We start from the raw sequence: 9,737 nt of genomic DNA on the forward strand, positions 1-9,737 counted from the left end.
TGGAGACATATGTAGGACAGAACTCGGAAGCTGAAACCGAGGCGCCCCACAAAGGCCCCGCACCGCTGGCGGGAGGTGGCTTCTCAGGGCTCTGCTCCTGGAGGCTGTTAGGAGACAGCTGTGCCGCCGGGGACAGGTCAGGCCGTGATCCGAGAACAGGGCTTCCAGCCCTCCCCGCGGCAGTGGCCACCCGAGGGGATATCGCACTTGGACATTTGGTGCAAGAATGTCTGGCTCCACCAGGCCCCACTGAAGGCGCCCACTGCCCTCCGCCTGGAACGCTCTTCCTTCATGGCCTGAGCCCAGGTGCCAGCTGGCCAGGCCCTTGGGGAACTGCTGGTCCCCCCGGTTTGATTCAGGGAAACTGAAGCCAGGGAGGCAGTGAATTCCCATGGGGCGCACAGAGAGCCAGGGTGTGAACTGGGGTCTCCGGAGCTGGCTGGTTACTGCCCTTCCCAGCTCCTGTCTACAGTGGCATTTTCAGGAACACACTCAGGGCACCCCTGGCTGGCCAGCAACCCCAGAGGACACGGTGCTGGCTCCTGTTCAGGGGTCACTCGGCAGCTGGCTGCGGGTGTGACCAGGCCACTGGCCAGGAGGGGCTTCCAGAAGTCCTGGGGCGGGGCTTTCCTTCCATGGGGTTCCAGGATGGGCAGGGGGCTTCGCAGGCTTCTCCCCTCCCTGCTCTGCACTCACTCTGCTGGCCCTCCCCTGATACGAGTCTCCATCCTTCCATCCCTTTCTCTGGGGCTGTTTCTGCTCAAACACAGGGTCATCTGCTGGTCCAGAATTGGTGAGCCTGACGCAGGCTGGTGGATGGAGCACTTGCCCGGCCCCTGGGCATGCACACAAGTGCACACAGGCCCTCAGGGGTGCCCGGGAGACTGGAGCAACACTGGCCTGGCCATGACTTCCTGAACCTATGGCCTGGAGCAGGGGCCACCTAAATGGCTTTCTTTGGAGATCAGGTGGAGGAGCTTTTGCTGCAGGATGGCTGAGGAGAGGGGCCACCTCCTGCTCCCCCAAGCCAATGGAGGAAGGAGGATTGGAAGCGGGCTGCAGGGAAGTCCAGGCCTGGGCTCTGTGCAGACTCTGCTGCCTCCCGAGCCTACTCCTGTGAGATGCTGGGTGGCTCCCTGCCCGCTCGTGGCCTCTGTCCAGCCCTTAGGGCAAGAAAGCCCCTCCAGCTGAGGAAGATGAGATGGAGACACTGCGTGATCTGGGGTGGGCAGCGTGGATGTCGGGGTGGCACCTGGTGCAGGTGGCCTCGGGCTCACGGCCAGTTCTTGGTGCTCACACGGACTGAGGATGGGACCCTCAGGCTCGGCTCTGGAGAAGGCATTAGGAGCTCAGCAGGCCCAGGGGCTGGGCTTGGTGTCACTGACGCCCGGGAAGGCAGGTGGAGTGGCTTCCTTTGTGTGCAGAGCCCGGGCCTGGGGAGCAGGTGTGCTTGGAGGAAACGGAGGCACAGGCAAGGGGGGCCAGCTCTGCCCACCTACGGGCCCAAGGTCTAGACTCACCCTGTCTCAGGGCATGGTGTCCTCCGGCCTCCGTCCTGGCAATGCCTGTGAACCCAAGGCCAGAGCAGCAAGGGCTCATGGTAGATCCAGCCTTAGACTATGGGAACACGGGCAGCCTCATACCCGGGAGGCAAGGACCAGTCCCAGCAAGCGGGGCACGGAGACACAGCTCTGCGCCCACGGGGTGGGGACCCTCTGCCCTCTGCCCTCTGGCCAAGGCAGGAGCTGGGTCTGGTCATCGAAGCTGTGCTGGCACACGGGTGGGGGCAGGGGCTCCGGCGGGCTCATGGCGGGCTCTGCATCCTGGACGCGTTGGTTCCTTCCAGTCACCTTCTTCAAAGGAGGAGAAAACTAAACTCCCTACCATGGCGCCTCCCCACCCGCCGCCCGCCACCCGCCGCCCGCCAGGCCAAACGCTCTCTAAGACAGAATTCTGCTTAAATGCCCAGAAAGAAGATTTAGGAGATCAGAATCTTAAGCAAATTAACATGTGCAGCAGGCGGCTTTTAATCACTGCCTTTAATCGCAGGCTGCAGTAACAGAAATCATCTCCCAGCTGAATGGAGGGCTGGGGCGGCCGCGAGGATGGATTCTTCATTAGAACCTGAACCTGGGTTTCACTGGCCTCTGGAGGGGGCTCCGGGGCCTCTGTCGACTCCAGGGATGCTTGGCTGGGCCGGGACCTGCAGCCCGCAGCCCTCTCTCCCTCCTTCCCACCCTGGGGTGTGTCTGTGCCTTTTGCCTTCCGTCTCCTCTCCCCGACTCCGTTTCTCCCTTCCGAGACTTGGGGCTGCTGGCCCTTTCCTGAGCGGACTGTCCCCGGGACGTGTGGAGCCCAGGTGTGGGGGTGCTGGGATGCCCGTTGCTCCTGGGCCTCTGGCTGCCTCTGTCACTCGTGCATTGCAGCGTCCTTGTCTGGGCAGTCCCCATTGTGGCCTGGCCTCCCCTCAGCCCTGACACTCAGTTTGGTGCCAGGACCCACTCAGACCGGGGCCCAGAGGGAGGGTGTTGCCCCTCCCTTCTTGCAGCTGTGCCTGGCAGGTGGACACAGACCCTGGGACTCTGGCAGTGCCAAAGGGGCTGTGACAGAGACCGCCCACTCTCGAGGGCAGGTCCCCAGAGACCAGGGCAGGGGCTGCTCCAGCCGAGGGGCCCAGGCCACCCTAAGTGGAGGTGAAGGGAGGAGGTAGTTCCTTTAAGGGCGCCAGGCAGCGAGGCCCAGGGGCTTCCCTGGCAGGACCCAGGTGGTAATGCAGCTGCCGGTGGCTCCCCTCCCCCTCCACACCTGGGGCCTCGCCTGGCAGGAGGTGGTCACTCCTTGAGGTGGCAGCGGCTCAGAGAGCCCAGAAGTGGCCTCACATCCTCCTGCTCCAGCCTGTGTGCCTGCCTGCCTTGCCCACACCTGGGGCTCAGTGTCCACACAAGCCCCCCAGGCCACTCTCTGGGATGGGGGCTCAAGGTCCCTTGGGGCAGAGGTGGCTCCTTTCACCTCTTTTGCCCATCTGGAAAATGTGACGCCCTCAGATGCTGGGAGCAGCCAGTGCAGGAGGCCGAGTGCTGGCTCCGTGAGGGAGGGGATAGGGTGAGGGGGGCCAGCTCAGTACCTGACAGACATTGCCGGGAGGCGAGGCGTTGGGAGAGCACAGTAAGGGGTGTACCCATGCAGGGCTGCAGCTGTCACTGTCACTGGGAGCCACTGCTGGGGCTCAGCCACCCCCCGCGCTGGACGCCCCCCAGGGCAGCTGGTGAAATGTCACCCCTGTGACCGTCCGCAGTGCTCAGCCCTCCCCAGAGACCCTCCTGGGGTAGGTGGCTCTTCTTGGCTGCAACCTCGGGGCTTGGGGTGTAATGACCTGAGGGTCCCTGTGGTGGAGGGGCAGCCAGCCAGGGAGCATTTGGCTCTGGTCCTGGGGGTGCAGCGACCCCTCAGGAGGAGGAGCCCAGCCAGGAGGGAGGGAGGGAGGGAGGGAGGGAGAGTAGGATGGACGGGGTTGGTCACTCAAGCCGCTATGGGAATAGCCAGCAGCCGAGTCAGCGGCCAACCCGCCTCCCCTTCTGGCCTCTGAGTGGAGCCAGCTCCTCGCCCACCAGAGGCCCAGGCCCAGGTGCGCCGCCTGCCTCCACCCAGCAGAGGCCTCTGGGCCCGGGATGGGCAACCAAGGGTTAAGTGGGCGGGGCTCTGCAGGAGGGGCGGTCCCGGCGGCGGCCCCGCCCCACCCTCCCCTCGCCTTCCTCACGGGCGGGCGAGGCAGCTTGTGGGGCTGCGGTCGGCATGGGCAGTGCGCGCGGGCTGCCCCTGCTTGGGCTGGGGCTCAGGGGACACCGGGGGCCAGCGCGGGGCCCCGGGCCCCTCGGGCCGTGCCGGTAACTGAGATTGGCGCCCACCAGCCATGGAAGAGCCTGGGTCCCCGGGCGGGCTCAGCCAGGACCAAGGTAAGGGGGCAGGTGGGGTCCCAGGAAGGGAGCTGTGATGGGCCCCGCGGGGAGCCCAGGGCCGGAGCTGTTCGCTGGTGACCCGCTGACCCTTCGTGGGCAGTGCATGGCCCCTCCCAGCAGGGTCTCCAGGAGTGCGGCCCAATGACCCCATTACCTGTACATCCCTCCGACGAGGTCCCAGAGGAGGGGTGTTGCCCCCCCGGCGCCCCACCCTGCCTCATCTGCCCCTGTGCCGACACCTCTCTGCGCGAGGGTCCGCTCCCTGCAAGGGGGCCACGCAGTCCAGGTGGGCGGTGGGGAGGCGCCCTCAGCCACGCTGACACGGGTCCTGACCTGCAGCCTGGCCCCAGCAGATGTGCACTGCCTGCGGGGGGCAGGTATCAGGGTGCCAGGGGCTGGTGGGCTCTGGCCTTTGAGGCTCTGGGGGCTGTCCTGGCCCAACCCCACCCCGGCCCCTCATCCAGGTCAGCAGAGGTGGCCCTGAGCTCCGGTCAGCACCATGGACAGGGCAGTTGCTGCTTTCTCTGAGGGCCAGTAATTGCTGTGCGTCCTCAGGGTTCCCTGGAGTCACAAGCTGGCCCAGCCCATCCCGCTTTGGGTTGGAGATTTCTTGCTGTGATCCGTCATGCTTTCCTGACCTGGGAGCCGGGCACTGCCCTGTGCAGACAGAGCAGAGCGGCTGGGGTGGCGGGAGCCCTGGGGCTGTTCACAGCAAGCGCTTCCTGGGCAAGCCTCTTCAGCACGGGGTGGGGCAGGGGCTCTGGCTCCCCGAGCACAGCCTAGCTGTGGGCCAGGGGTGGGGAGAGGAAAAGGTGAAGTGGGACAGTGGCTGTGGTGGCAGTAGCAGTGGTTCGGGCTGGATACCAGGAGGAACTTCCTAGGTCTCCAGGGAGAGTAGGAGCTTGCCTCCGGGTGGCTTGGATCCTGGTTCTGCCCTCTGACTGGCGTGGACACGTGGGGTGGGATATGGCATCACTGCTGGGTAGACTGGGGCCGGGTTGCTGGTTTTTGCCTCTGATGAACTGTGTGACCTCACACAAGGGACTCTCAGAGCCTCCACAGGTAAGAGGGATAGCATGGGGCGCTTTCACGGGGTGGCTGTGAGTGTTCAGAGCCAGCGTGTCTGCAAAGTGGTCGTGCCATGCCTGGCCCGTGCAGCTGCTCCAGGGTGCCCGTCCCCTCCCCTGCCCTACCCCCAGGCAGAGTTGCCCTCTCTGAATGGAGGACAGCATGGCAAGTGTGACCAGGGCTGCTGGGGCACACACTCTGTCTGTAGGTTGGGTCACTCCAGATGTGCCCACTGCTGACCAAAGTCCTGATCCCAGGGCTCTCCTGGCACACTGTCCCTGGTTCCTGCCTGTCTGGTCTGTAGAGAGCTCCCTGGAGTCACTGCCCTGTGCTGGCCACTGGGCTCAGGACGCCTGCCTGCTGTGGACAGAGGGGCTGGCTGCTGCCACGTGGCCCCAAAGCCCCAAGTTCTGGGAGACCCAGCACACCTGGAGTCTGCAGCTGGCCAGGGAAGGACCTAGTCTTAGGAGTGGGAAATGGTAGGAATGGCTTTGAGCCCACCCTCCATGCCACCATCCTGGGCAGAGGGAGGGGACCCAGCAGCACGGTCCTTACAGACTCCACGTGCCGCCGAGGATGGAGCAGATGGGCCGGTGTCCTGGGTCCAGCCCTCCATCTGCACAGCTAATGAGCTGATGACGATGGCATCCCAGTTCCTGGCACTTTCTCCTGGAGAAGCCGTGGGCCGGCCCCTGCCCTGGCAGTGCCCTTTGCTGGGGCAGGTGTGTGTGGGGGTGCCTGGGGGCCCCCCTGGGGACCTGGACCCCCTCGGGGACCTGGACCCAGAGGCTCCACTTTCATTGAGGGTGGGCTGGTGGAGGGGCTAAGGAAGGGGATGAGTAATCCAGCGTGCCTGTTTCTTCCCGGGATTTTGCTCCCGGCGCTGCGTATGTGGGCTTCCGCCGGCTGGACAGACTTCCTGTGTGGGAAAGGCGAGTGGGCGCCGGCCTCCCGCATGGGGTTGGTGGACACCATCTCAGGACAGGATGCTTCCTCTGGCTCTTGAGAATTCACCCACATGGGGTGGCCCCAGGCACAGGGCATCCATGCTAGCCGGGTAAAGACCCCAAGAGGGGGGCCTTGTGTGGCTGACGGTCACTGAGACACAAATGAGCTACTCCGCTGGGGCTGTGGAGCTCCCTCCAGCTCTGCCCAGAGAGCAGCACCTAGGTGGGGACCACAGGGGCTCCTGCAGCAGCAGGTCCCAGGCACCAGGGTGCAGCCCTGACTCGGGATGGTGCCCACGCTGTCCTGGGGGTGCGTCCCTTCCTCATGCTCAGACCTGGCGACCCAGGTACACACCTTCGAGAGAGTGAATGGTCTTGATTTCACATTGATCAGGCCCCCGTTGAGGAGCTGACCAAGGGCCGGGTTTCGGGCAGCCCAGTTCTCAGGGGCAGCGCTGTGCCCTTCCTGGGTCAGCTAGTGTGTGGGTGGGGGCCGACCCGGGGAGCGCCTCACTGGCCCCGAAAAGACAGGAGTGGGAGACAGGGCAGCCGGCCCAGCCCTAGGGCCAGCGTGAGCAGGGAAATTCGGAGGGCCAGGCCATCTCCAGGACACCCACTCTCTCCGAGGCTCTCTGCGGGAGCATTCGAGGGGCTGTTGGAGGAAGCAGCTGCCCGGCCTGGCGGTGGCCTGGGCTGCTCTGGCCGGGAGGAGCAGCTCTGTGCAGGACGGATGCAGCGGGCTTGGCCCCTTCTGTTTCTTCGCCTCCTTCGTGGCTCCGCGCCTGCTCTGCCTGGTGGCCCGCCCAGCTCCCGCGGCCCCTCCCGCGCCTGGCTCTGGGCTGGGAGCAGGGCTGGCTCTGCCCATGTGGCCCATGAACCCTCCCCTTGGAGCTGCAGCCCCCTCCCCTCACTCGGCAGGAGCTCACTCTCCCAGTTGGCAGGCCGGGCTCCATCTGGTGACTTTTCAGGAAAGGTCCCCCCACCGCCGCTGCCAAGAGCCTAGCTCCCTCTGCAGCTCCTCTGGGGTACCCTGGGCAGTGGCTGGGGTGCCCTGGGAAGTGCACCTGCCTTCAGAGAGTCCCAGGAGAGGTGGGTGTGATGCCCTGGCTGGCCATGTCCTGCTCAGTGAGGGCAGAGAGGCAGCCAGGGCCTCAGAGAAGCTAGTGGCTGGTGGCAGGGACAGGAGCCCCCAGGGACACACAGAGGGGACACTTGCAGGAGGGGAAGCTGTGAAATGGTCTATAATAGGATCCCTTCCTGATGGGGCTGTCAAGTGCGATTAATACCGCCGCTGTGAGCTGGGCTGCCGCCAGCTGGGGACGGCCGGGGATGGTGAGGAGGCAGGAAGGGGAGCCCACTTTGAGAGGGACCCTCGCCGAGACAGACCTGGCCTTGGCTGTCCTGGAGGAGGCTGAAGAAAGGCCAGGTGTTGGGGCCCCCTTGGCCATAGCTGGCCGGCTGGAGAGCGTGGAGGCCTGGGCTGGGCAGGCGCCCACCGGCCCAGGAAGGGGCTGCTCTGGAGGGAGGCTCGGGGCACGGGGCACCGGCCTCAGAGGCCGTCCTGTCCACTCGCCCCTGCTGACTGCTCAGAGTGTCCAGTGACTACAAATTCCTGATGAGGGGCACCTTTCTGTGGAACTGGGACCCTGGCTGAGGGTTTTGGACACCTGTGACTGTCACAAGTCCTCCCACCCATCCTCCACACCTCGTGGCTGGATGACAGAGGTGTCTGCTGGTCCTCCCTCCGGACCCTGCAGGAGCCCGGTCCTCCTAGCACCCACTGGGCCACCAGGGGAGCCTGAGGCTGGCTGCTGTCCTCCCCCTGCTCTGTCACCAGTGGAAGGTGGAGGGCAGGTCGGGCAGCGAGGCTGATGCAGCTTGGCTGGCCATCGAGAATCTGTCCCCACCTTTCAGGGCGCTGGCCGTCCCAGCTCCCCCAGGGCTCTGAGCACACTGACCAGGAGCCACCCACGGGGGCAGAACACAGCCAGGCCCCAGGGCCCCCTCCGGCCCACTCCTCTGCCGAGCTGAGTGTTGCCATGGGGTCAGGCCCTCCCCTCGACAACCCCCCGCCTCCTGCCGAGAGCTGGAGTGGCCACCACAGGGAGGGTGCTGCGAGGAAAGGGCAGAGCACCTGTCCTGTGGTGCCCTCCAGGTGTGCCTGGGGGCGGCCCCGGCCCCACGGGCCCCCAGCACCTGCCCTTGGTTCTTCTGCCCTTCCTGGGACCCGTGGGGTCGTGCCTGAGGGGAGGGCTCGAGGCACAGACTCACACTCCTGATAAAATAAAAATAGTTGGGGAGGAGGCTCCCAGACGTGCGGGGGGACAAGTCGCTTCTCTGAGACGTTTAAATAATCTCCGCCATATGTGTGTGGGCCCGGCCCTCCCTCCCGTGGGGCGCCGGTCCAGGGGCCGGGCTGATCCCCAGTGGGCGCCATGGCTGGGGCAAGCTGGCCACTTCCTCCTCCCTCCCTCCACCCAAGCACAGGCTCAGCCCCTCTTGCATGCTGGGCCTGCCGTGGGGGCAGCATGGGAGGGGGATGTCGGGGATGTGGAAAGGCCGGGGCCAGGAAGGGCGGCAGGAGCGTCTGGCCCTCACACCTCACTGCAGCTGGTGTTCTGATGGCTGGGGAGGCCCTTGGAAAGGTCCTGGTGAAAGGCAGCCAGCCTCGGGAGAGGAGGGGCTTTCAGGCAGCCAGGGCCCCCTCTGGACCGGCCTGGAAGAGATGGGCACCCCACCCGCCCTGTATGTGCTTGCGAAGAGAAGCGGCCGGGCCCTGTCGTGGGAGGGGCTGTGGCACCCGAAGGTGCCCGGGTGTGTGTAGTGTACGCGCCGGGAGGCCTGTGGGTGTGAGTCGTGGGTTTTGTTGGAAGAGTCCATTGATTTTCCAGCCTTCCTTTGGGGGGAGGCGGAGATGCTGAGCCATCAGCGGCCTGTTGTTGACGGCATCCTCCAGGCCCGTGCTGCCTGCTGTTAGGACAAGATCGATCTCCGCCATAAAAACAAAATTAAGCCAGCACCGCCCTGGCTTCCGACAGCGTGCTCTTCCTCCTCTAAGCAGCTGCCACCCGCCTGGTTCAGGCCTTGGGAAGAAAGGGAGGGGCTGCAGGAGCAAACTTTTCACAGCGGGGAAACTGAGGCACCGAGACAGGAAGGACCACTCAAGGTTAGGGGCAGGTCTGGGACCCCTACTTCCCAGCAGCTGGCAGGACCAGGCAGTCAGGGCAAGGCCGTGCAGCCTAGGTGTGGGGGCTGAGCCCAGGGAGTCACAGCTGCCTTCCTGGGTGTCACTTTGGGGCCCAAGAGCCCTCCTGTGAACTCTCCCCAAGTGGGGTGCGGCCCTGTCCGCCTGTCCATCCGCCCCTCTGCCTGTCCTTCCATCCCGGTGCATCTGTGTGGGAGGCTTCTCCTGTGCGGGCGCTGGCTCCTGTCACCTCCTCAGAGCAGGCCTGCTGGCCTTAGCTGCCCTGTCCTACCCATCCCGTCCTTCCCTGTCCACTTGTGTCCAGCCAGCGCCCCCTGTGTGCCTCACAGGGACAGAGCAGGGGAGAAGGACTATGAGGTCCCTGGCCCAGGGATGTCCCAGGGGTCAGGTAGTGCTCTGAGGACTGCGGACCCCCACTGTGGTGTGCAGAGACCAGGGGGAGCAGCGGGTGAACCAGGGCCCTCCCACCCCTGTGTCCCCTCCCCCACGGAGCCCGTGTCTCCCCTCCTCTCCCCCACGGAGCCCGTGTCTCTCCTCCTCTGCCCCACGGAGCCCGTGTCT

This window comes from Aotus nancymaae, unplaced genomic scaffold (assembly GCF_030222135.1).
Source record: "Aotus nancymaae isolate 86718 unplaced genomic scaffold, 86718_ANA_hifiasm-v0.15.2.pri h1tg000250l, whole genome shotgun sequence".
NCBI lineage: Eukaryota > Metazoa > Chordata > Mammalia > Primates > Aotidae > Aotus > Aotus nancymaae.